The 26,042-nt window shown below is 41.1% G+C and overlaps 1 protein-coding gene across 1 annotated transcript in view; it reads left to right on the forward strand.

Moving 5' to 3' along the window:
- Positions 1 to 3,532: 3,532 nt before the first annotated feature.
- LOC132819820 (zinc finger protein 501-like) overlaps positions 3,533 to 26,042 on the forward strand; it is a 29,485-nt gene continuing 6,975 nt past the window's right edge. The window contains exon 1 of the mRNA XM_060831650.1: positions 3,533 to 3,541. The gene's annotated coding sequence lies outside the window, so the exon portion shown is untranslated. The remainder of the gene's footprint in view (positions 3,542 to 26,042) is intronic.

Consider the following 26,042-nt stretch of genomic DNA (forward strand, 5'->3'; position numbering starts at 1 on the left):
GAGGCCACATTGGGTGCAGCGGATGCAATAGATGATGTGTGTGGAGGTGCAGGTGAATTTGTGGTGGATATGGAAGGATCCCTTGGGGCTTTGGAGAGAGGTAAGGGAGGAGGTGTGGGCGCAAGTTTTGCATTTCCTGCGGTTGTAGGGGAAGGTGCCGGGAGTGGAGGTTGGGTTGGTGGGGGGTGTGGACCTGACGAGGGAGTCACGAAGGGAGTGGTCTTTGTGGAACGCTGATAGGGGATGGGAGGGAAATATATCCCTGGTGGTGGGGTCCGTTTGGAGGTGGTGGAAATGACGGCGGATGATACGCTGTATACGGAGGTTGGTGGGGTGGTAGGTGAGAACCAGTGGGGTTCTGTCCTGGTGGCGGTTGGGGGGCGCGGGGCTCAAGGACGGAGGAGCGGGAAGTGGAGGAGATGCGGTGGGGGGCATCGTCGATCACGTCTGGGGGGAATCTGCGGTCTTTGAAGAAGGAAGCCATCTGGGCTGTACGGTATTGGAACTGCTCCTCCTGGGCCAGATGCGGCGGAGACGAAGGAATTGGGAATATGGGTTGGCGTTTTTACAGGGGGCAGGGTGGGAGGAGGTATAGTCCAGGTAGCTGTGGGTGTCAGTCGGTTTATAGTAGATGTCTGTGTTGATTCGGTCGCCCAAGAAAGAAATGGAAAGGTCTAGGAAGGGGAGGGAGGAGTCTGAGACAGTCCAGGTGAATTTGAGGTCGGGATGGAAGGTGTTGGTAAAGTTGATGAACTGTTCAACCTCCTCGTGGGAGCACGAGGCAGCGCCGATACAGTCATCGATGTAGCGGAGGAAAAGGTGGGAGGTGGTGCCAGTGTAGTTGCGGAAGATGGACTGTTCCACATATCCTACGAAGAGACAGGCATAGCTGGGGCCATGCGGGTGCCCATGGCAACTCCTTTAGTTTGGAGGAAGTGGGAGGATTGGAAAGAGATGTTGTTCAGGGTGAGGACCAGTTCAGTCAGTCGAAGGAGGGTGTCAGTGGAAGGGTACTGGTTGGTATGGCGGGAAAGGAAGTAAATCACAAAAGAAACCAATTCACCACTATTCTATGAAACGCATTTAAGGGTGAAAAGGAAATGCTGACTTTGCCAGCAATGTTCAAAATCCAACATTTTTTTAAAAACAGCATTATGTTTTTAAACCAGGCACTATCAAAATGTTCACCTTGTATACAAGTGATAATCACTAAAAATCACAACACTAGGTTATCGTCCAACAGGTTTAATTGGAAGCACTAGCTTTCAGAGCGCTGCTCCTTCATCAAGTGGTTGTGGAGTACACAATTGTAAGACACAGAATTTATAGCAAATTACATCACATTTACAGTGTGATCTAACTGAAAAATACATTGAAAAATACCTTGATTGTTTGTTAAGTCTCTCATCTGTTAGAATGACCATGTTAATTTCACTTTTATATGTAAATCACAAAATTTTTTTTAAAAGTTACATCCTCAGGTTAACTTTAACAATTGCACACAGCACACAGGATTTTTAACTTTGTACATTCCAGTCCAACACCAGTCTCTCCAAATTATAATTTGATGGAGAAATGCATATTGGAAATCACATGTTCAAGCAAAACAAAAATCACAGAAAATCTTTAGGGACAAATGTTATCATAATTTCTATCAATTTTTTAAGATGCTGTGACCATGACAGACTCTCATCAAACTTGGGGATTAAATAGGCAATCTTGAATACTTGAGCCCTTAAGTCTGAGTTAGGTCTTACGAGAGCTACCTTCAGTCTCCCTTCTCAGTTCAAGCTGTTTCAATTCAACTCCCTTTTTCATTTTCCTTCGTGGAATTCCCTTTCTTTCTCCATCCTCTGTACTGCCTCTACTTCTTTTAACTAATTTTGTTTCCCTTTTTCTTTGGATTTTTTTGTTCCAACCTTAGCTGTTCCAATTTCACAAGATGCGTTTTGCAATCCTTAGTTTCATCTCTAGGTTCTTTGTTGCCTTGCAATTTCTTTTTCCTGACTTTTGGGTAGAACTCAATCTCAAAGTGCCTAGATAGTCCTTTTCATTCTTCCAAAGAAAATGTTTTTAGTATTTTGTCATTTTTTTCTGCACTAAGCAGCATTAATGACAAATGTGGACACCTTAATACCTTTAATATTAGATTCAAGAAAATTGTGTTGCAGTCTTGCTATTTGTTAAACCAACGTTTGAAAGAACAATTTATTTTCCTCACGAGCATTTACTTCTTTGCCTACGAGAAAAATGCTGGACTCAAAGCCTCAAAATTTGTTAGTCCAGATGGAGAGGAGAAATGAATTCCCCTCTAAATCCCACCAAATGTTTTTATTTCTTTTTAGCATGCAGCTTTCATGCTTCAGTTAGAATGTAATTAACTAAATCAAAGGAAAGAGCCAATTTCAATGGTTTGCTACATGAAGGAAAACTGAATTTTATTATTTTATTACCCATACTTAAAACATAACATAACTCAACATCAAAAACACAGGTAAAATGTTGCAGTGTTCCATCTAAATTCCCTAGATTTGCCTCAATCTGTAGTCAGCTGAGCACTAAAGCCATTTTACGTTATCATTTGTTCTCTTGAAAAATCTCAGCCCATGAAGTCTTGAATATTAAAATGAGACAAAAGTATTTGAAAATCAATATTCTGTGTACACCATTATTCTAACAATACCTTTCAACAGAAAAGCATAGGGTAGAATCTTTGCGGTCCCTGAACTAGGCTATGGTTAGAAAGTCTGGGGAAACCACCTGAGATGTCAAGTGAACCTTTCTTGACAACCAGATGAAGTCGCATTTTCCAAGCAAGTCCTCTAAATAGAGACAATTCTTATGATTGTATTGATAAGCTTATTATTGTGGTTAACACTCATGACTCTCCATAGTACCTAATTTCCCCTCGTTAATGAACTCTCATTCTCCATCTGCCAGATTAAAAACTAGACACTAAGAATTCCTTAACAGGAATGTCTGAACAGGTACCTGGCAATTCCAGTTCACCTCTAGACCTTTATTTAAGTACTCACATTAACTTGTCATGAATAATCCAGGAATACTGCCACATCTGTCTGTTAGTCAAACTGGGTTGCACAATGGAAATCAAGCCCGCTATTCTGAGTCACTGCAAAGGTACCCCTCCATCGCCACTCTTAGGCTTGTGAGAATTTAATATTTGGGAGGTGGGCATGCTTCCAGACAGGATCCCTGAATATTTGAATATTTAACTTTCTCCACATCTTGTGAGGTAATTTTGAAACAATTGTATTCATTTTGCTTAAAGCAAAATTGATATTGATTTAAGGCACCTGTAATTTTATTAAATCATGCATTCGTTCACTGACAATGAACGGCCATTGAATATCTGCTAATACTGACAGTTTATTTATTTTAAATGCGTGATTTTATGAGAAGGCAGATTATTTATGGGAATTGATTCAGCGATGGATGGAGCGCACGCGCATGATCTTGGTTTAGCAGATGGGTCAGTTTAATGTGAAGGACGCATGCGCGCTTTTATGCTTGGCCGGAGCGGGTAAGTGACGGTTAGACTGATATTATAAAGTAATTGGGCATCAGTACAGAAGTGAGGGTCAATTGGGATTCGTTGCCTATTTATCTATGGGGCGTATTTCATGTCTGTAGGCATTTGTATTATCAGTAGGATGCACGAAGAGATTTGAGAAAAGGTCGGGTAACTGGAGAGTGAGTGGTTATTTGTCCTGAGACGTTAGCTCTCTTTGTTTCCCCAGAAATGCTACCCCACCCGAGTATTTCCAGCATTTTTTTCTGTTTCAGATCTCCATCATCTGCTTTTGTCAGGAAATATTAACGGGCAGTCGAAACCGTTCTACCATCTTGTGTTAGGAAGATGGGTGTTTCTGTGCCTCATACAGCACAGCCGTTCCGCCATCTTGAGATAGGCGGGTAATGACTGTTATTACTGCGCATGCGTCCTGCTGTCTTGTTGGTTGGCAGTGAGGTTTTTTGTTTCTGGGTAGTTGGAAACTGGATACAATAAGTAGGGTTTAGAGATTATTTTGCCTGGAAATTAGGCATTCGTTCCGGGGTGAGTGAGCGTATTGGTGAATAGATGGTTTTACTTAAAATGCTTATTCCTCAAACTTCAAATCGTCGCATCGTAGCGTGGAATTTGAATATTGCCAGAGAGAGAGAGACTTTGAAGCCTTTTGCCCTGTATTCATCACAACAAAACTTGGAAAGGCAAATATCTCAAGAATTTGAACAATCAGCAAATCGTCCCCGTTCAGGTTGCTTTCGTTGCAGTGGATATCCAAAGCTTTCCAATCACGATAGTGTTGTTGACTTAAAAAGTTGCACTGCTTATCATTTGATCAAGCAACGTTGTCTGGATTTCAATTTTTGTGATCATGGTTACTTAGACCCAACAGAACCCATCAACCACAAGGGATGAACTCAGATTTCTCCAGTTTCCTAATTTCCCCTCCCCCACCTTGTCTCAGTCCCAACTCTCGAACTCAGCACCACCTTCCTCACCTGCAATCTTCTTCTTGATCCCTCCACCCCCACTCCTGCCTATCACCCTCACCTTAACCTCCTTCCACCTATGGCATTTCCAGTGCCCCTCCCTCAAGTCCCTCCTCCCTACCTTTTATCTTAGCCTGCTTGGCACACACTCCTCATTCCTGAAGAAGGGCTCAAAACGTCGATTCCCCTGCTCCTTGGATGCTGCCTGACCTGCTGCGCTTTTCCAGCAACACATTTTCAGCTCATAATAGAGACAGTTCAGTCCAGCTCTTGGTTACAGTGCCCAAAGCGAAGTTTATGTTGATGGCGATGACCCTGTGATTAGGCAATACTTGCCATATGACCACATGTTTTAGTGCCAGTGTGAGATAATCCGTTCAGCTCGAGACATGGATTACACTTGCCAGAAGCAACATCATTCATTTGTATCCATTTTCTGCAAACAAATGAAATGTGTTCAAACCTGTTACCTGGGAGCTTGAGGACCCTATTGTCCCACCATAAAATCTTTATTTCCAGTCTACTTTAGCAAAGTCCTCCCTCATTCTATTTCAGTCTCCCTTGTTTAAGCACAGGACTGCTGTATTGGATTTTATCTTCACACTCTCCACCTGTATTCTAAATTCAACCAAACTGTGATTGCTCCTTCCAGAAGATTCCTAACTATGAGGTAATTAATTATTCTGTCTCATTACACAGGGCCAGATCTAGGATCGCTTGCTCCCTTGTTGGTTCCATTACATATTGTTGCGGATACACTCAATGAACTCCTCCTCAAGGCTACCCTGTCCGAGCTGGTTCGACCAATTGACATGTGGGTTAAAATCCCCCACGATAATTGCCACAGTTTTTACCGGCTTTAGTTATTTCTTTGTTTATTGCTTGCCCCAGTGTGCTGTTGGTATTTGGTGGCCTGTAGACTACAATTTTTAATTTCCACCCAAATGGAGGAAGACTTTCAAAGCAATTTTTCAAAGTGCTCAGCAAAAGTTTATTCCAGCTGTAAATAAATTCAACGCATGTACATCTTTTGACATGTAATTCAGGGCAAGTTGCTATTATTGTCTGTAAATTTTTACTGGGATGGAGAAAAGATAATTCCAGAAAACTGTTAAAATAGTGTGTATGAAGGGAGTATTTGTTCACCCTCAGACTTAGACATGTGGTGCTTCAGAGTTGTTCATATCAGCGTTTTCACATACAACAATGGAGCTGAATTATGAAGGCATGCTGTGATTCATTTGGACCAATCATGGTTGGGAAATTGCACAAAGGGAAACAATCCGAATAACCAATTTAATCAATATTAGAGAGAAAGTATCTAAAATAAATGCTTTCTGCAATTTCATTCAAATCTATTTCTGCAAATGTGGCAAGTGGCAATTCCCATTTCATATGCTCAAGATGAAAGCTTGAGTCAGAAATCCTGCTGAATAAGAAAGCAGAATTTCTATGAATAAAAGAAAGAACTGTGGATGCTGGAGGTTCTACAATGGAAACAAATTGCTAGCAAAACTCAGTCTGGCACCATCTTGTGGAGAGAAAGCAGATTTAATGTTGAGTCCTGTGACTCTTTAGGAGTTCTGATGAAGAGTCACAGGACTCAAAATCTTAAGTCTGCTTTCTTCCACCGGGTTAAAAATCTCACAACACCAGATTATAATCCAACAGGTTTATTTCAAAGCACTAGCTTTCAGAGCACTGCTCTTTCTTCAGATGGTTGTGAAGCCGGACAATAAGGCACAGGTTTTATAGCATTCTGTGTCTTATAGTCCTGCTTCACAACGACCTGAAGAAAAAGCGGTGCTCTGAAAGCTAGTGCTTCCTAATAAACCTGTTAGACTAAAACCTGGTGTTGTGATTTTTAACTTTGTCCACCCCACCCCAGTCCAACATTGTCACCTTCACACTATTCTTCTACCAGATACTGCCAGACCTGCTGAGTTTCGCCAACAATTTCTGTTTTTGGTGCAAAACTTATACTTGGTGTTGAAGTTTGAAAAACCTAGATGTTTGTCAGCTATACTGTGCTTCATTCTATGTTCTGATTGCTTACAATTCAGATTTTATTCTTTGTTCTCTTTCACCCTTCTTTCCCTTATTCCTCATACTTTAGTTTAGAGAGTGAGAATTTGTTTGGTTGATTTTCTTTGGATTGAAAATGGTCTACCTGTTTTGCCCATCTTATACTTAGTATGTAGGTGTAATGATTAGGTGACATGATGAGGTGCCAGTATTGGACTGGGGTGGTCAAGGTTAGAAGTCACACTATATCAGGTTATTTACTGTCTCCGTCTGACACTTTTGATCACTTGCAGATTTACTCACACTATATGATACTTTTCAGTGTCGACACTCCGCTCACATGATTTGTATGATCTTTTGATCTCTCTGCCTATAAATTCTGTGCCTGTGTGCTTCTCTTCACTTCATTTGGCAAAGGTGTAGTGATACGAAAGCATGTGATTTCAAATAAGCTTTATGTAGGAGGCATTCATTTGTAACTGTGAGTTTCTCTTTCCCCCTTCACTGCTGCTCATTTGTTTAATAACAAAGCTGAGTTTGGAGTTAGGTAAAAACAAGGGCTGCAGATGCTGGAAACCAGATTTTAGACTAGAGTGGTACTGGAAAAGCACAGCAGTTCAGTTGAGGAGCAGGAAAATCAACGTTTCGGGCAAAAGCCCTTCATCAGGAATAGTTTGGAGTTACCTCATTCATTCAGCCTGATAAGAACTTTGCATTAGTTTGGTTTAAAAAAAATGATTTGCCTGTTTCTAAGTATACCCATTTAATAATGGGTGGTGTCTTTTTTTTCTAATAGGCAAAACAGATTTCTTTGTAATAGATAAGGTTCTAAAATCTTTAAAAGCTCATTTGGTTAAAATTCAGCTGATCTGGAATTTTTCTTCCCATCGTTGGAAAAAACTGTTCCTGTTGGTGGAAGCCTTGGGAACAGCAGCATGTAAATTATGATAATTGGTGATAGAAGTCAAGGAGAGACGTATATTCATGCAACAAGTGGTTGGAATCTGAAAATGCAAAGCTTAGGTGTGTAGTGAGGTAGGTTCAGTCAAGGCATTTATTTGGGAATTGGATATTTCCCTGAAATACAGGGCTACACGGTAAAGCCAGAAATAGGACTTGATACATCTCTGCTTAAGTATGGTTGACTGCCTTCCTCCTGTGTTGTAACCATTCTGTGGTTCTGTTTAATTCTGGTTTGTTCATCCTGTTTTTTTTTCACATCCTAACAAATTTGGGAGTTCTGTCCAAGAATTACAGAAATAAACACTCCTGTTTAGTTAACCATCAAAAAGCCTTTGTTACTCTTTTGTTAGATACAATAGTCAAGCATCAAAGGAACATGCTACCTATGACTGGTCAGAGATATTTGAAGAAGACTTTTAATTGATTGGATTACCTCAGAACTGCAGCCATAACATTTAAATGTTGATGTCTTATATAGTTGCAACAAACATGTGCTAAATTAGGCATATGGATCTTCACTATCTGGTTGCCTTTGTTTTTATTTCACATCAACTAAGTGGGTAATTGTCCAGAATACTTAGTTATTAGCTATTAGTTAATTGCACTTGCAAGCTCCAGAGCATTCGGGAATGTATGCACATGTTTGCATTTCCAGACTCCAAATGCCTATTTCAAAGTTATTTGATTAGCTTCCATTGTCTTAGTAGTGATTCGACTAGGTGCAGAAATAGGCCATATAACCCCTTTGTGTCTGCACCACCAGTCAATTGTTCATGACTCGGCTGATTATTCTGAACTCCAGTTTCCTTTTTTTTTCTGTAACGCATTCCCTTATTTTTTAAAAAAGCTAGCTTAGCCTTGGGCTTACTTAACAACACAGCCTTGACAGCCCTCTGTGTTAAAGAATTCCACGGATTCATTATCCTCAGAAGAAATTCTTCATCTTCCTGCCAAAGTGCATAACCTTATTTTGCTACATTGCTGTTTGCTGAATTTTTTTCCCCACTTTGTTAAACTATCTATATCCCTCGGTAGACTCATCATTTGCCTTCTACGTATTTTTGTTTCCTCTACAAACATGGTTATAACACATTCACTTTCCTCACCCAAGTCATTAATATACTTTGCAAATAATGGTGGCCCCAGCACTGATTCCTGTAGCACACTGAGTTACCAGGTTGCCATCCTGAAAATGCCCCTTACACAGACTCTTTTCTATTTAGCTAATCATCTATCCATATCTACATCACCATGGATTTTTTTTTAATTAAGTAGCCTCATATGTGGTACCTGAACAACTGCCTTCTGAAAATCTAAATATAGCCAAAGTTTCCAATTTGTTTATCCTGATTGTTACCACCCAAAGAATTCTAATAAATTTGTCAGGCAAGTAGGCCACTTGGCCCATTGAGTCTGCTCTGCTATTCAATGTGATCATGCTGACTTGATAATCCTCAACTCCACTTTCTTGCCATATCTCCATAACTCACGACTCTATAGAGAGATGGCATTGTTTAGCTTTGTACAGCAATAAGTTAGTTTTCAAGACAAACTGTTCAGTCTTGAGGGGAAAAAAAACAAATCATGCTGCTTTCAGTGTCCCAAAGTATGATGGACTAATTTGGTGAAGCTTAAACACGGTGTATCTGTTTATCATTGTTGTGTAGCTTCTGCAAGTCTTGAATTAAACTTAATTTCATCTAGCTGTTGCTTTCAGAGCCTCACATTTGGGAAATCAGCTTCTGCCTTCAATACCTGTGTGGTTAAAGTTTTGGAGAACCAAAAAAATTGAATCTATAATTCTGACAACAGGCTAAGAAAATTAAAATTAGCAGAGCAAGCCTATGGGAATGGCTTACTGTTGCATTAAGATAGAACTGGACTCAGGATAAGCTACCTCTGCCGACCTCCTGCCTAATACAACAGTTTGTTCTTCCAACAAAATAAAATCTTCTCGTGTATTGCAGGATTGAGGGAGGATAGTAGCTGGGTTTTTTCAGTTGCCTTATAGTTTGATACAGATCCCATTTGAAGAAATTTGTTTATTATTCCGCACAAGATCTGATCCGTACTACTATGAGTTATTTTGCTCTCCCAACTACTTAACCATTCATCTAAAACAACTTCTGAGGACATTAAAGGAAGAATTTGCATTTTTATGGTGCCATTAATATCAGGTACTTCTCACAGTCTTCACAGGAACGTTATTAGACAAAATTTAATATTAAATTACATATTGCATATGGCAAAAAGAATTCGGTTTTAAGCAGCATGTTAGAGGGGAAAACAAAAGTTCAAAATTCTGGGCAGGAATACTGGGTGTTATGATCTCAGCAGCTGAGAGTATACCTTTCAAAGACATTTAAAGTCAAGAGTGATGAAAAGAACCAAATCCGAGATTTTATATCTAATATATATATATATATAATGCAAAATGTGCGACTGGAATATGTTAGAGATGGGTAGGCATAACGACCGAGGGGGCTGAAAATAAGGATGCAAATTTTAAACTCATGACCTTGTTTAGTCAGGAGCTAGTAAAAGGTCTTGGATGATGGGTTTTGATGCAAATTAAAGTACAGACAGCAGAGTTTGGATAAGCTTATTTTTAAGGCAGGATGTGGGAGGCAGCCAGGAGTGCCTGCAGATTTTTTTTCAAGTTGAAAGGCAACAGGCATTGTTGACAGTTCCATAAGCAGTTGAGGAGGAGGTGAAACTAGATTCATTCTGCGGCAATGAATTTTCCAGGTCGAGATTGGACATTTCTTAGAATAACTAATGTGTGGTGGAAGAGGAAAGTTTCAGCAGAACAGAATCAAAAAAGTCCACAAATAAAAATAAGGCTAAATGGAAAATTTGAGAAACTGAGTTATATTAAAAGATGGAAAGCTAGAATTTGTAAAATGAGCACAGTAGCAGGAGTTGCCTCTGCTGAAGCTTTATAATGCAAAGCTCAGACTACACTTGGGGCATTGTTCAGTAAATGAAAGGATTTGAGCAAAGCATATAAGTCGATCCGTCAGGTAATTAAGATGACTTTCAGGGAAAGGTTACAGAAGCTTGGAAAGAAGTTAAAATGTTAATAAAGTATGAAGTGAACCTAGACTTGTACTTCTCAACTGTGTAGCATCAAGGGCAGATGGAAATAAGGAAGAAATAAATTTTAGTACATCTTTACCGAGAGTGATAATATTACCATAAACTGTCTGGTGAAGTACTTTTAGGTAAAAGACATATGTATTAAAGGAGAGTTTGAATTGTACAGTATATTCAGGCTGGAGTCTAATGATTCTAATACAGTAGTTCACGGTTGGATTTACAATAAGTGCATGCAATCCTTTTAGCTCAGCACCAAAAAAGAAGTTCTAATTGAATAATACAGGTAGTTTATATCTAGAGTAACAGTACATTTATAGTGATTTGGACTGCAATCCAATGTTCTTCAGAGTGTTTATACATAAAACAGGTGGCAGAGAGCTGGAATGTAGTTAATGTGGACTACTAGGCAATCAAGCAATTTTAGTTGATCACTTTGGGTGGTTCATTTAAAAATAAATGAATATCTATGTGATTTAGATTATTCTATTGACTAATTTCCAATTTGCATATTTTTCCAGGGGTGGAGGAGTCTAAAATTAGATGGCATAGTTTTAAGGTGAGAGGGAAAGATTTAAAAGGGACCTCAGGACAACTTTTTCATGTAGAGGCTGATGCGTGTATGGAATGAACTGCCAGAGGAAGTGGTGGGCTGATACAATTTCAACATGTAAAGGCATGTGGATGGGTATATGAATAGGATTGGTTTAGAGGGATATAGGTCAAATGCTGGCAAATGGACTAGATTAATTTAAGATATCTAGTTCGCATGGACGAGTTGGACTGAAGGATTTGTTTTAAGTCTGTACATGACACAAAAGACACCATTTACCAACCAAGGAACAAAATTTGTATAAGACCAGAATACAGAGTTAATATTCAGTTCACTAATGGATTCTCTGATTGGCAGTACACACTGATGGGCCAAATCTATGCTAAATCTACTCTTGTCCCACTTTCCAGCACTTGGCCCATAGCTTAAAATGTTTAGTTATTTCAAATGCTCATCCAAGTACTTTTTAAAAGTTGCAAAGTTACCTACCTCCATTACTGTTCCATGCACTGAATTCCAGACCTTCCAGAGGTCCTAGCAGCCCTGTCATTTTTCTAAATAATAGATAATAAATCTTACTATTGTAAAAAAGATATTGTTGCCAATAAACTTATTTAAAATTGCTATGTGGGACTCAGTAGTTACTCCTTTCCCTTCTCTTAGCATAGGTCTGGTCTATAACTGTGGAGAAAAGGCAACGCAACAGTAATACTCTGTATTAGTTCCTAAAAAAAAATTCAGTACTTATTCTCACCCTGGTCATTCCTGATGGCATGGCCCCTATCTCCACTCATTAAAGTTCAAGATACAGTGAGTTAAAAAGATGTGGCAAACAACTGGTTTATCCTTCCACAGACTAATTTGATTGGATCACATAGAGTAGTTCTGGGTATTATTTGTGTCCTCTAATACTGTTCACTGCTCAGGATCGTACCGGAACCCAAAGCTAATGGCTTCTTTTCTCTCCTGCAAAGCGTCTTTTCAAAATTCTGTTCTTTCGGCCCTTACTTCAATAATAACTGTGAGGAACTCATGGATTTCTTTAGTAACCGATGTTAAAACCACTTTTTCAGTACCTTTGCTGTGTTCCTCCCCCGTCCAAATTTCAAAAATGCCCCTCTGCTCTGGCCCTGAACTTGTATCTTTCTTAAATTTTGCATCTCTATTTCCCTTTCTGTTCTCATTATCCACCTTTACTCCCCTGATTTTATTCCCATTAAACTGCTGGCCACCCAACCTCCCCTCCTTGTCTCCATGTTAAACAATATTGTTGATGAATCTTACTCAGGATTTCTTCCTCTCTCCTTTATAGTCTGTTACAACCCCTCTCAAAAAAAATTGATTCCTTAAACCCAGCATGGCTAATCCACCTAACGTATTCATCTTTGGGAAAGTTTAGCATGGCCAATCCGCCTAACCTGCACATCTTTGGACTGTGGGAGGAGTGGCTCAGTGTTTAGCACTGCTGCCTCACCGTGGCAGGGACTTGAGTTTGATTCCAGCCTTTCGTGACTGTTTGCATGTTCTGAGTGTCTGCATGGGTTTTGTCTGAGTGCTCCAGTTTAATTTCAGTCCAAAGCTATACAGATTGGCCATATTAAATTGCCCTATAATTTCCAGGCATGTGCAGGTTTGGTAGGTTAGCCATGATAAATGTGGGGTTATGAGGATAGTGTGGGGGACTGGGTATGAGTGAGCTCTCTTCAGAGGGTCAGTGCAGACCTGATAGGCTGAATGTCCTCTTTCTGTACTGTAGGGATTCTTAGGATCATAGAATAGAAACAATATCCTTGCGAACTTCCAAATTCCCATTCCTTTACAATGAGTTTGAAAATGTGCCCTCCCAAATCCATGTCCATCCTGCCTAATATTCCATGTTTGAAACCTTCTAATCTTTTCCAAAGCATCAATGTGTTGGTTTCCTACATTTTAAAGCATGTTCTAATTGTGCATTTTTCTTTTAGTGCAGTTTGTAAATAGTGGAATATGAGTAGTGCTGACTTCATTTTTGTTCAGTATAGCTACTGCATATGCACCAAGAACCTTTTTTATATCTGTCCATGCTCAATCTTTTTTTAAACAAAGACAGATGCATACAGAAGTGGTGTGTGTCTGGAATGAGCTGCCATAGGAAGTGGTGGAGGCTAGTACAATTGCAACATTTAAAAGGCATCTGGATGGGTATTTGGATGGATATGGGCCAGGTGCTGGCAGGTGGGACTAGATTGGGTTGGGATATCTGGTCGGCATGGACGAATTGGACCAAAGGGTCTGTTTCCATGCTATACATCTCTGACTCTAAATGTACAGATTATTTCTTAAATGGTGAGAGGCTGGAAAGTGTAGATGATCAAAGGGCCTGAAGTATGCTTCTCAAAGTCACTGATAGTTAACTAGAGATTCAAAAAGCCTTAGTTTTTATTGCACGAAGATTTGAATATAGGAGTAGTTCATTTATGCTTCGATTGTAAAGGAGTTTGGTCATACCACACCTGTTGTGCTGTGTGCAGTTTTGGTGTTTTTATCTCTGGTAAGATACTTTGGCTACTGAGGGAATGCAACGAAGTTCACCAGACTTGTTTCCAGGATGGCAGGAATGCTGTATAAAAAGAGATTGAGCAAACTAGATCTGTAATCTCTAGAGTTTCAAGAATGAAAGGTTATCTCATTGAAACCTATAAAAGCATAAATGTTTTTACTTAGAGGATTGTGAATCTTGTAATTTTCTACCATAGAGAGCTATGAAAACGCACTGCTTGTGTATCTTTAAGGTAGGGATTCAATCCATTTCTGATTACCAGTGATGTTCAGGCTTTTGGGAGTTTGTGCGCAAAAGGTGCTGAAGTGTTCAATCAACATTGAATGACAGAGACTGATGGGCTGAATGATTTACCCTATACTTCGCAATACCCCTGTTTTACACTGTAGGAATATTTGTAGTTTACATCTAAGGACATGCCTGTGGCCTACCCCTTTACTCATCCTAAAGTATGGCTTCAAGCCTTAGACAAAAGGGTAAAAACAATGACTGCAGATGCTGGAAACCAGAGTCTAGATTAGAGTGGTGCTGGAAAAGCACAGCAGTTAAGACAGCATCCAAGGAGCAGTAAAATCGACATTTCGGGCAAAAGCCCTTCAGGAATACAGCGTTTGCCTGAAACATTGATTTTTACTGTTCCTCGGATGCTGCCTGAACTGCTGTGCTTTTCCAGCACCACTCTAATCTAGACTTCAAGCCCTAGACGTACACTTTCAACTGGAACTTATGTGGTATTAACTATTGAGACAAGTAGAATATTGCCATGTTTGGCTGAAATTATTTTTGAATGCTTTATCACCTCTTTCTGCGTCCAAGTGCCCTGTCAATTGCCCCTCCAATGTGCCCATTTTCACAGTACACCTGCTTCATGCCCTAACAAAACAATCGGACGTTTTGTTCGCAATAGTTTTTAGTTGACCGTCAAATAGCCTTTCTCCTCCTTCAACAATATTATACAAATAAGCTAAAGTAGTTAAGGTATATAGTAATTTTCAATGACACTTTACTTTATTTTTCTGATTGCTTGTGGCAGTTTTGAGAAGATTAATTTTTAATTCTGGAGACTCCAAAACAAACCTGAAGAGTTGACAACCCATGTGGAAAACATTAGGTTAAAATATGGAGAGATATGATTAAATGAAGTATAAAGTGACTACACAGTATATGCAAGGTGGAAAGCTGGATTAAATTACGCGTTTATGGACAGGCTCTCAGACCCTGCAGAAATCAGGCAGCTGAAGGAAGGGCTAATGAAGGAACAAATCACTTCCTGGGTTAAACTGAAAAAAAACGTAGGGTATGGCTGTTAGCTTGCACATCAGGCTACAAAGCAGCCAGAAGAAAAATACTCATTCTGCAGATCGCCTGACTCTTAATTTGCGGGGAAATCAGTGGCTATAAAACACAAGACAGGAAAGAACAAAGAAGGAAACTGATCAAAGAGCAGAAACAAGCAGAAAAAAAATCAAGTGATTGAACAAAAGCAGTCAAGAAGGAGACAAAGAAATTAGGTAAGTCTCTGGATTGTGAAGGGACATGGGGAAGAACAAATATTGCCAAATATAAAAGGAACGAGCAATGAGGAATCATGAGAGATAATTGAACTTTACATTCTGTGAAGAAAGCAGTAACTTGAGAGGGAGGATCCAGGTGAAATATTAAATATTTAAAATTAAATAAAGGAAGGACCAGCAGACAACGTTCAACGCTAGAATAAAGCATGTTTCTGTAAAAGCGGTTTCTCGTGATAAATGGTTTCAAAATTGCACTTCACAAATAATGCATTTTGAATAAGTTGGCACATGGAGTAGCCTAGTTAGAAGTGCCAGAGTGTTTTTTTTCCCTTAAAAAAAAGAATGCAGTTTCAGATGATCCGGAGAGTTCAATGTTTTCAACATTTTTACTTCTTTAATTGGATTGGGTAGATGAGTTAATTGAGGTGATATGGTTAAAGTTGCAGTAGAAAGGGGTAAATAAGTTATTATGAAAACAAAAGCCACTAGATTTTATAACAATGAATGAAATGAGAAATTAACAAAGACCTATTGATCTGCAATGGAATTTTATGACCAAGCTATGGACAGCAAAGTAGAGTATGATGAGAATAAAAACATTTATCTTAAAGAAATGCAAGTGCTCTATAAATTTGTCAGATTTTTAAAAGAAATGTTAAATGTGAAAAGTCCAGTAAAGGAGTAAGTGGTAGTGGAAAAAGGTCAGGTAATCATCAGGAATTGATTACAATAAATACTTTCATTATGAAAAATGGTCTTGGGAAGAGTTTTTTTTTATAGATATTTTTATTGGGAATTTAACATTTTGACAAATTTACAAAAATAAGCAGAATTTTCAAGCACAAACATTAATATAAAAATAGATCTTAAATATATAATCATCAAAATTCAACTAATCCACAATCATCCAGAGTGTATAGTTGAGTCGCTTACATCCTTCAAATAAGAGAAAATGTTCTCTAATACACTCATAACAGTATGATTAAAAGGAAGCTATTTCCAAACAATAAGAACAAACAAAAAAAAATTAAACATGTTTGAATGGAGATCTTCCCCCTTGTTCTCAGGGGGCCTTACTACCTTTCCAACGTTCCACCATATCCTCTCCCAAACAGTGTCCCACCCTCGACCCGGGCGCTCCTTAATAGGATTTAGATATAATACCGAGCTAGAGTTAACAGTGAGCGCCGCACCCCCACCCCACCCCACCCATACCTGAGTATATCTAATAGCATCAATACCACGTACAAACACACATAACTATAAAATTACAACTCCAACAGATTACAGTTAAGTATAATAACATAGCAAGGAAGACAACCCCGCTCCCAGAGGCAAAAGTAAAGTAGAATAAAGTAACCATTTCTCCCCACGGAGTGTGGGAGAGGCAAGCCAACATAAATTGTCTCTTACGATTTATTTAACCGAGTCTAAAAGTTTCTTGGCCTCTTCCGATGATCTAAAATTATACTCGGATCCTTCGTGGGTAAAGCATAACGTCGCTGGGTAGCGTAAGGTGTATTGAATATCTAAGTCCCTTAAACATTTCTTCACCTCATCAAACGCCTTCCTTCTTCGTGCCAAAGCCGGGGAGAAGTCCTGAAATAACATAATCTTGGATCCTTCATGAATCATAGCTTTAGGATCCTTTCCAAGCTTTCTGGAGGCATCCAGGAGTATCTGCCTCTCCCTATAACTCTGCAGCCGGAACAGGACCGGGCGTGGGCGCTGGTTTGGGCCAGATCCGCGTACTGCGACCCGGTAGGCCCACTCCACCCTTACCCGGTCAGTTTCAGCCCCCAGGTTTAAAATCTGCGGCAGCCATCGCTCCAGAAATGCTACTAACTGTTCTTTCCCTTCTTGCTCTTGAAGGCCCAGCAGCCGAATATTCTTTCTCCGATTTCTGTTGTCAATATCATCCATGTAAATTTCAAAGGCCCTGACTCTCTGCTCCAGAGCTCTCACCTGTTCTGCAGCTGTTTGAGCTGCAGCCTCGGAGGTCGTGGCCTTTAGTTCCACCCCCTCCACTCGGCCCTGCAGCTCTTCCATGGTTTGATTCTGTTTCTGCAGCTTTTCTTCGAATGCATTCCATCTCTGTCTGGATTCTGCGATGAAATTGACGAGTGTCGATTCCAGTCTAGCAATCATCTCTATAAGGCCTGTTTTTACATCAGCTGCAGCCAGAGGAGAGGAGGGTGGGGGAGGGGTCTTTGTTTTCTGAGAGCTGCGGGGTCCCTTTGATTTACTCATTATCCACTCAGTATTAGACTATTTAAATATAATATTCAGCAGCTAATTAAGATTAAAGAAATTTTTTGGGTGGTTTGGCAAGTGTGGTGGGGACAGGAAACCCACTTTACCCAGGTTTTGGGAAGGGCTCTGTAGACTCAGACTTGCTGAGTCGCCGCCATCTTGGATCTCCCTTGGGAAGAGTTAATTCCTCAGTTGGTTAAAAGGGAGATGATATGCAATGATAGAACACATCTGGAATACTTTCAGCAATTTTGACAAAACCTTTCGGCAAGATCTACTAGCCTTAGAGGTGATGATTTGGAGATGCCTGTGTTAGTTTGGGGTGTACAAAGTTAAAAATCACACCACACCAAGTTATAGTCCAACTGGTTTAATTGGAAGCACTAGCTTTCGGAGTGCCGCTCCTTCATCAGGTGGTTATAGACCACCTGATGAAGGAGCGTCGCTCCGAAAGCTAGTGCTTCCAATTAAACTTGTTGACTATAACCTGGTGTGGTGTGATTTTTAACCTTTTTTTAAAGGTGATGTAGCATAGAATTATTAGAATGATACTTGGTCTCTCAGGATTAAGCTAAACTGGAGGTATACTGCTTGAGTTTTAAAAGGTCTGCAGGGTTATTGAATTAAAGTTTGAATATATTATGGGGAACAGATAAAAGGAACTTTGCAGGAAACAAAGGGCATTTTCTAAAGAAACTGAGCCAGGCCACTAGGGAATGAAATTTAAAAAAAAACCTTTTTAAACATAAAGGGCAGTAGAGATTTTCAAGTCTTGATAAGCTATTAAAAATGGATTAGTAGATTTTTCTCTCCAAAGTAGCACTCTGTGGTTAACACTGGGTGCGTTACGCTTTGGTGGGTCGGTGTGGACTTGTTGGGCCGAAGGGCCTGTTTCCACACTGTAAGTAATCTAATCTAATCTCACAGAGCCACAGATGCAGGTTTGACTCCAGCCTCCAGCGACTGTCTGCATGGAGTTTACACATTCTCCCTGTGTCCATGTGGGTTACTTCTGGGTGTTCCAGTTTCCTCCCACAATCCAAAGATGCGCACACTAGGTGGATTAACCATGGGAAATATAGGGATAAGGTAGGGGATGGGTCTGGGTGGGATGTTCTTGGGTTGGTGTGGACTTGATGGGTCAAATGGCCTGCTTCCACATTGTAGGGATTCTATGATTTCGCAGTTTCTTTAGCATTCTTGGGAATATCCTATGAGGTCCCACCCCTTTTGACTTTAAAATACAAGGAAATAATGAAAGATTATTTTAGTATCTTATCTCACTTGACCAATTCAGAACAAATTTTCTTTTGTATCTCCCTTTGCTTCTGTGGCAGCAGCATCAGAGAAGAATTTGGGTTCCTGGCAGCTTCTGCACCATCGAAGCGGTCCTAGCGCCGAATCACGGCTGCTGCAGAGTTTAGGTTCATGAATGCATCTGTGTCCAGTGTACCTTCAAGGAGGTGACAGCAGAGGTGAATTTGAGCCAGTTGGAGACCCTGCGTGTCAGCAGTGGCTACATTGAAGAGGTTGGTCTCAAGCAGACTCGTGACAGTAGTGGTGTCACTTTTGGGTTGGTGTGATACCTGACAGCAGCTGTGAGGTCTGTATTGAGGTGAGGTCCATCAAGGACTCATAGTGATGGGAGCATCTGTGGAGGCTATATGGTGCTGAAGAGGGGCGACTTTCATTTCAGCAGCACGACAAAGGAGACTTGTGCCTGGCTACCAAGCCCGTGGCCTATGATGGAGCACTTAACATGAAGTACTATAAAGTTGGATACTATTTTATTTATTTCTTTTTTCTGCCTTTATATTCTTTGTTTAGGTTTTTTTTGTTTTAAGATGGTGCCAGAGGGTGGCGAAACTATACATTGCTGGATAACTAAAGAAATTGAGGGTTTGGCTTAGAAAAAGAAGGAAGCATATGTCAGGTATTGACAGGATAGATCGAGTGAATCCTTAGAGTATAAAGGCATTAGGAGTATATTTAAGAGGGAAGTCAGGAGGGCAAAAAGGGGACATGAAATAGCTTTGGCAAATAGAAATAGGGATTTTACAAATACATTAAGAACAAAAGGATAACTAGGGAGAGAATAGGACCCCTCAAAGATCAGCATGGTGGCTTTTGTTTGGAGCTGCAGAAAATGGGGTAGATACTAAACTAGTATTTTGCATCAGTACTTACTGTGGAAGAGGATATGGAAGATATAGAAAGTAGCGAAATAGATAGTGACATCTTGCAAAATGTCTATATTCCAGAGGAAGGAAATGCTGGATGTCTTGAAATGCATAAAGGTGAATAAATCCCCAGGTGTACCCTAGAACTCTGTGGGAAGTTAGAGAGGTGATTGCTGGGCCTCTTGCTGAGATATTTGCATCATCAATAGTCAAAGGTGAGGTGCCAGAAGACTGGAGGTTAGCTAACATGGTGCCACTCTTTAAGAAGGGTAGTAAAGACAAGCCAGGGAACTATAGACTAGTGAGCCTGACGTTGGGGGGAATCCTGAGGGACAGGATGTACATGTATTTGGAAAGGCAAGGACTGATTAGGGATAGTCAACATGGCTTTGTGCATGGGAAATCATGTCTCACAAACTTGATTGAGGTTTTTGAAGAAGTAACAAAGAAGATTGAGGGCAGAGCAGTAGATGTGATTTATATGGACTTCAGTAAAGCATTCGACAAGGTTCCCCATGGGAGATTGGTTAGCACGGTTAGATTTCACAGAATACATGGAGAACTAGTCATTTGGATACGGAACTGGCCCAAAGGTAGAAGACAGGATGGTGGTGGAGGGTTGTTTTCCAGACTGGAGGCCTGTGACCAGTGGAGTGCCACAAGGATTGGTGCTGGGTCCTTTACTTATTGTCATTTGCATCAATGATTTGGATGTGAGCATAAGAGGTACAGTTAGTAAGTTTGCAGATGACACCAAAATTGGAGGTGTAAGTTAACAGCTAAGAAGCTTACCTCAGATTGCAACAGAATCTTGATCAGGTGGGCCAATTGACCGAGAAGTGGCAGATGGAGTTTAATTCAGATAAATGCGAGGTGCAGCATTTTGGAAAAGCAAATCTTAGCAGGACTTGTACACTTAATGGTAAGGTCCTAGAGAGTGTTGCTGAACAAAGAGACCTTGAAGTGCAGGTTCATAGCTCTTTGAAAGTGGAGTCGCAGGTAGATAGGATAGTGAAGAAGGCGTTTGGCATACTTTCCTTTATTGGTCAGAGTATTGAGTACATGAGTTGGGAGGTCATGTTGCAGCTGTACATGATGTTCGTTAGGCCACTGTTCGAATATTGCATGCAATTCTGGTCTCCTTCCAATCAGAAATGTGTGAAACTTGAAAGGGTTCAGAAAAGATTTACAAGGATGTCACCAGGGTTGGAGGATTTGAGCTACAGGGAGAGGCTGAACAGGCTTGGCTGTTTTCCCTGGAGCGTCGGAGGCTGAGGGGTGTCCTATTAGAGGTTTACAAAATTGAGGGGCATGGATAGGATAAATAGGCAAAGTATTTTTCCTGGGGTTGGGGGGAGTCCAGAATTAGAGGGCATAGGATTAGGGTGAGAGGGGAAAGATATAAAGGAGACCTAAGGGGCAACTTTTTTAACGCAGAGGGTGGTACGTGTATGGACTGAGCTGCCAGAGGAAGTGGTGGAGGCTGGTAAATTGCAACATTTAAAAGGCATTTAGATGTGTATATGAATAGGAAGGGTTTGGAGGGGATATGGTTCGGGTGCTGGCAGGTGAGACTAGATTTGTTTGGGATATCTGGTCGGCATGGATGAGTTGGATGAAAGGATCTGTATCCATGCTGTACGTCTCTGACTCTATAACACTTTTCACTGTATCTTATAACCAGATACATGTGAAAATAAATAAATAAAATCGACATGCTACAAATTTTTGTATGGCTGCATCATGACTTTCAACTCTTGCAATCTATTCTACTGTATATAAAAGCCAGCATTTTGTTAGCTTTTTGGTTATTTTATATACCTGTACATTCAATCGTCTGTGTGTCTGAACCCCCAAGATTCTTTACTCCTTCCCTGTTTCTTGCATGTCATCGTTTAAAAAGTGCTCTGTTCTATCTTCTTTTAGGTCCCAAGCGGATGATATCGCATTTGGCTGCATCAAAATCTATTTGCTACAGTTTTGCCCAGTCTGTTATTCCATTAAAAACCATTTGGTAATTTTCTGCTGTAAGCCACATAGAACATAGAACAATACAGCACAGAACAGGCCCTTCGGCTCACGATGTTGTGCCGAACATCTATCCTAGATTAAGCACCCATCCATGTACCTATCCAATTGCCGCTTAAAGGTCGCCAATGATTCTGACTCTACCACTCCCACGGGCAGCGCATTCCATGCCCCAACCACTCTCTGGGTAAAGAACCCACCCCTGACATCTCCCCTATATCTTCCACCATTCACCTTAAATTTCTGTCCCCTTGTAATACTCTGTTGTACCCGGGAAAAAGTTTCTGACTGTCTACTCTATCTATTCCTCTGATCATCTTATAAACCTCTATCAAGTCACCCCTCATCCTTCGCCGTTCCAACGAGAAAAGGCCGAGAACTCTCAACCTATCCTCGTACGACCTATTCTCCATTCCAGGCAACATCCTGGTAAATCTTCTCTGCACCCTCTCCAAATCTTCCACATCTTTCCTAAAGTGAGGCGACCAGAACTGCACACAGTACTCCAAATGTGGCCTAACCAAAGTCCTGTACAGCTGCAACATCACTTCACGACTCTTGAATTCAATCCCTCTGCTAATGAACACTTATACACCATAGGCCTTCTTACAAGCTCTATCCACCTGAGTGGCAACTTTCAAAGATCTATGTACATAGACCCCAAGATCCCTCTGTTCCTCCAATGGACTAGGAACTCTACCGTTAACCCTGTATTCCGCATGCTTATTTGTTCTTCCAAAATGGACAACCTCACGCTTGGCAGGGTTGAACTCCATCTGCCACTCCTCAGCCCAGCTCTGCATCATATCTAAGTCCCTCTGCAAACGACAACAGCCCTCCTCACTGTCCACAACTCCACCAATCTTCGTATCATCTGCAAATTTACTGACTCACCCTTCGACTCCCTCATCCAAGTCATTAATAAAAATTACAAACAGCAGAGGACCCAGAACTGGTCCCTGCGGAACTCCACTTGTAACTGGGCTCCAGGCTGAATATTTACCATCTACCACCACTCTCTGACTTCTTCCGGTTAGCCAGTTTTCAATCCAATTGGCCAAGTTTCCCTCTATCCCATGCCTCCTGACTTTCCGCATAAGCCTACCATGAGGAACCTTATCAAATGCCTTACTAAAATCCATGTACACTACATCCACTGCTCTACCCTCATCCACATGCTTGGTCACCTCCTCAAAGAATTCAATAAGACTTGTAAGGCAAGACCTACCCTTCACAAATCCGTGCTGGCTGTCCCTAATCAAGCAGTGTCTTTCCAGATACTCATAAATCCTATCCCTCAGTACCCTTTCCATTACTTTGCCTACCACAGAAGTAAGACTAACTGGCCTGTAATTCCCGGGGTTATCCCTATTCCCTTTTTTGAACAGGAGCACAACATTCGCTACTCTCCAGTCCCCTGGTACCACCCCCGTTGACAGTGAAGACGAAAAGATCATTGCCAACGGTACTGCAATTTCCTGTCTTGCTTCCCACATAATCCTAGGATATATCCTGTCAGGCCCGTGGGACTTGTCTATCCTCAAGTGTTTCAAAATGTCCAACACATCTTCCTTCCTAACAAGTATCTCTTCTAGCTTACCAGTCCGTTTCACACTCTCCTCTTCAACAATACGGTCCCTCTCGTTCATAAATACTGAAGAAAAGTACTTGTTCAAGACCTCTCCTATCTCTTCCGACTCAATACACAATCTCCCACTACTGTCCTTGATCGGACCTACCCTCGTTCTTGTCATTCTCATGTTTCTCACAAACGCATAAAATGCCTTGGGGTTATCCTTGATCCTGTCCGCCAAGGATTTTTCATGCCCTCTCTTAGCTCTCCTAATCCCTTTCTTCAGATCCCTTCTGGCTATCCTGTATCCCTCCACTGCTCTGTCTGAACCCTGTCTCGTGTGGTCAGTTCTCGGTCCTGACCATCTTGCAGCCATGTCCCTTTAATGGCTACTGTATCATAGTTTTCAAGTTGAATCTGTGTCTGCAATTCATTTAATTTGTTTCTTATGCTCTGTGCATTTATATAAAGAATTCTAATTTTGGCTGTATGCTCGATCCTGTTCTTGGGCATCTTTTTATTATTTCTCCCTGCTGTAATACTCAAAACACCTTTTTATAGTCCTGCCTTGTTCATTAAACTAGCCTCCTAAGCTGTACTAGTTTAAACCATCCCAAGTAGCATTAGCAAACCTCGCTTCAAAGATATTGATGTTCCTCCTGTCTAGGTGCAATCGTCCTTTGCGCAGGTCCCACCTGCCCTGGATGTGATCCCAATCGTCCTGATATCTGATTCCCATCCTCCAAACCAGCTCTTTAGCTACATATTCAGCTGTACTACCTTCCTATTTCTGGCCTCACTAGCATGTGGCACAGGGAGTAATCCCAGGATTGCAATCCTTGAGGTGCTGCTTTTTCATTTTCTCCCTAACTCCCTTTTGCAAGATCTCGTTATGCTTCCTGCCTATGTTGTTCATTCCATTATGGGCCATGTCCTCTGACTGTTCATCCTCCCCCTTCAGCATATCCTGTTGGAGCTAACCTGGACTGTGGCATCAGGAAGGTGACACACCATCCTGGAGTCTCCAGTGTGGCCAGAAAACTGCCTATTTGCGCCCTGACTATAGAGCCCCCAACTACAAATACTTTCCTGCACTTTGACTCTCTTTGCTGTACATGAGCCAGCTTTGGTGCCACCATTCTGGCTACAGGTATCGTCACCCCTATTTAGGCCAGTCAGCCAGCACCTACCATCACCCTGAAACAGTATCCAAAATAGTATGCTTGTTTGAGAGAGGAATAGCCACAGGGGTCCTCTCCTCGCAGTCACCCATCTATCTGCCTCAACTGTGAACATAGAAACATCCCTGAAACTCTTATCCCTGATGCTTTCCTCCGCCTTCATCCTGCAAAGTGTGTCTAGCTGTTGCTCCAGCCAATCTGTGCAGTCTGAGGAGCTGCAGACAGACACTCTTCCTGCAGATGTAGGTGTCGGAGCTGTGCAAACTATCCATGGTTTCCAATTAGATTAGATTAGATTACTTACAGTGTGGAAACAGACCCTTCAGCCCAACAAGTCCACACTGACCCGCCGAAGCGCAACCCACTCATACCCCTACATATACCCCTTACCTAACACTACGGGCAATTTAGCATGGCCAATTCACCTGACCCGCACATCTTTGGACTGTGGGAGGAAACCAGAGCACCCGGAGGAAACACACGCAGACACGGGGAGAACGTGCAAACTGGTCCCTGGCGCTGTGAGGCAGCAGTGCTAACCACTGTGCCACCGTGCCGCCCGGAGTTGATGTTGAATGAGTAATAATATATCCAAAATGTTCTCTGCAGTTTTTTAAAAAAAAATCTTATTTGACCATCTTTGGCCTTTTACCTCTTACACTTCTCTGGGAGATATTGAAGATTATCACCCCACAAACTGCCTCTTCTAATCCTCTGGTGATTACTGGATTTAAAAAAAAAGGAAATAAGTGGATAAATCTTGTCTACCTTTCTACTGATCGATCATATTGTTCATGAATGCGGTGAACAGTTGCGATCCCACCAGAGATTCTTGAAAGATGTCACGTTAGTGTTTACCCCTTATTCCTACTGTCAGCCCAAATATTCTGATCAGGTTTGGACACTGTTTCTGATCCTGATCTGATTTTTCAAAAACCCATTTACCTTTTGATGACTTAGGTGCTGAAAATTTCTGAACAAGGGTCTCCTATTACATATCTGTTCAAAAGTTCCATAATTCTGCAGTATGGAAGTACATTGCAATGAATGCTGGCTTCAGCATTGTGTATGTATTCTAAAGTTTAAATGTCCAACAGTTTGAAAGCTACTGAATAATGTAAGATTAGTAAGGACAGAGTTTGGGAAATGGAGTGGGGTGGAGGGAGGAATCATAGGAGCAAGTAGATTAGGAGTGGTGGGATGCCAAATTTGTGAGAGCATTTACAAAGCAGATACGTTGAAGTGGTGTGTCAAGTTCAGTGATGGAGGTTGGTTGAATCCTAAAGAGGTGGGTCAGTTCAGACCATGGGGGGTAGATAGGGTTAAAGGTCTGTCTAGGTATGTAGCAGGGGTGGCAATGTTCACGCTCACAAAGAAAAAAGAACAAGAGCTCAGATTTTAAAGTGATTTGCAAATGAAGGAAGGGTAATGTGAGAATCGGTACCCTCACCTTTAACCAGTTGCGGCAAGAGAGCAGTGTCACTGTCCGAAGCATTATAACAGAAGTTTGGCCCATCTCAAAACAATTTTTAGCATGGCAGTCATAGCCCTGAAACTCCCCACTCTACTTGCCGTCTAACACCACACTTGCTTCACATACTTACCCTTTCCTGGGAATTTTC

This window comes from Hemiscyllium ocellatum, chromosome 10 (genome assembly GCF_020745735.1).
Source record: "Hemiscyllium ocellatum isolate sHemOce1 chromosome 10, sHemOce1.pat.X.cur, whole genome shotgun sequence".
NCBI lineage: Eukaryota > Metazoa > Chordata > Chondrichthyes > Orectolobiformes > Hemiscylliidae > Hemiscyllium > Hemiscyllium ocellatum.